General features: G+C 22.4%; 1 protein-coding gene across 3 annotated transcripts in view; it reads left to right on the forward strand.

The window, feature by feature from the left end:
* The first annotated feature begins 2,065 nt into the window (after window positions 1-2,065).
* Window positions 2,066-2,178, forward strand: part of LOC105136793 (uncharacterized) — a 3,270-nt gene continuing 3,157 nt past the window's right edge. For 2 of the 3 annotated variants that reach the window (XM_011042274.1, XM_011042276.1), the window contains exon 1: window positions 2,066-2,175. The gene's annotated coding sequence lies outside the window, so the exon portion shown is untranslated. The other variant, XM_011042275.1, reaches the window with a different exon arrangement.

A 2,178-nucleotide genomic window follows, 5' to 3' on the forward strand; every position in this document is an offset into this window, starting at 1 on the left:
GATTGAAAACTTAATATTTATGGAGTTTAATCACAATTTTAATTTTTATTTGTTATAATATTTTACTTGATGTTGTTACTAGTTTAAGAAATTAAAAAAAATGTACTTTTTGTCGGATAAATTGCATATGCGATAGAATTATAAATTATTTAATGAAACAATAAAAAATATTTGATATCAATATTATTTATTTTATGTTATAATAACAGTAATTAAATTTACAATATTTAAATTAAAAATTATATATATATATATATATATTATTTTATAATCTTAATTTATTTATTTTAATCGATCACATTGCAGAAATAACTGCTATTTTTTAAAATATATATATTATTTTATAATCTTAATTTTTTTTTAATCGATCACATTGCAGAAGTAACTGCTATTTTTTTTAAAATATTTATAATTCAATAAAGTTGGATTTGTCCAGTAAAAGTGGCCTCCAAGTCATTTTTTTAAATTATAATCTAAGTTTAAAAAAGTTTACACAGTAAAAGATATTGTTGAAAATGAGTAAGTATAATCAAAGTTTAGAAGATGTTTGAGAAGTATAATTGATATTATTTATTTAAACATAATTTAAAAATATTTTTAAATTATCTTGATATTAATATATTACAATAATTTTAAAATAAAAAAATCAGTCAAAGCGCCAAACACCCCCAGTAGGCTCGTTTGGGAAGTTATGATTTTTTAACGCATTATGCTCAAAAGCTAATGATTTTTTTTTTAATCTGAAAGATATTTGATAAATATTTTAAACAGTCATAAATCAAAAGTAATAAAATGAAGTATTTAAGTGTTATTTGACATAGTATGTTGTTGGAGATTTTATTGACACAGTGATATCTATAACCATAACAAGTACAACCACCAACTATTTTTGAAAAATAAAATTATTTTTTAAATTAAAATAGTTTTAGATATAATTAAGATTTTAATAACTAAATAATTAAAATTTTTAATTTTAATATCTTTATTTTTTAATTAAAAACAATGTAATGCTCAACATGTGTAAATCCCAAGAGTTTTTAATTAAAAAATACATTAAAAAATAATATAAAATAAATTATTAAATCATTTATACATCATCGTGTTAACTCAATTATTATTTTTTTCTAAAATGATATTTTTTTAATTCATGAGAGTTGATGGCAATAAATTTTATTTAGTTCTAGTTAAATTAACTTAATAATAAATTAATCTATTAAATTAATATTAAAAACAATTCAAAATAAAAACCAGGTTTAAATTAAAGTTCCAAATTGCTAAGTTATTTATATTTTCCAAACCATAATTTTATTCAATCAAGTCATTCCTTTTATTTTCTTATAATTTATCATAAAAAATATTATCTTAATAAATAAAAAATATAAATTAAAAATTATATCATAGGGCCTACCAGCTAGAGAATTTTCTATCTAAATTGACAAAAAATAAAAATAAAAATCACATCATACTCTTAAACCCCAAATTGACAAAAAATAAAAATAAAAATAAAAATCACATCGTACTCTTAAACCCTACCTAACCAATCAATTTTCAGAGCTCAAAGAAGAATTTGGAAAAAGATATTTAATAAACAAAAAATCATAAATTCCATGAATTATTTTATTTATTTTAGACGATTGTTTGCTTCCATGGTTTTTTATAGTGTGTTTAATATTCTAGGGCATAGAGTTTTTTTTAAAATATTATTTTCTTGAAAGTATGTTAATATATATATTATTTTTTTAATATTAACATATTAAAACTATAAAAAACATTATTTTTTTAAAATATACACAAACACAATTAAAAACACAATAACAAACACTTGAAAATGCCGCATTGACAGCAAATTCTCGTGCTTCTCAAACTTGGAACACTGTCTCAGTGTCTCATCATCTCGTGTCCAATATCTCAATCAAAAGGAAAACAGACAGGGAAACAACAAGAAGAAGAACACAGTGAAGCAGAAGCGAAGCAAAAATAACACAACACAACATTGCCTTCTGACCGAAGCAAAAATAACACAACACAACATTGTCTTCTGACTCTCTCTCTCTCTCTCTCTCTCTCTCTCTCTCTCTGTTTCTTTATCCGCTGCTGCTGCTTCTTCCTCCCTGTACACCACCAACAGCAACAGAAAAACCCCAGCTCGCAAGTTCAAGAAAGAAAAGAGGAGTAGGG

This window comes from Populus euphratica, unplaced genomic scaffold (genome assembly GCF_000495115.2).
Source record: "Populus euphratica unplaced genomic scaffold, PopEup_1.0 scaffold62.1, whole genome shotgun sequence".
NCBI lineage: Eukaryota > Viridiplantae > Streptophyta > Magnoliopsida > Malpighiales > Salicaceae > Populus > Populus euphratica.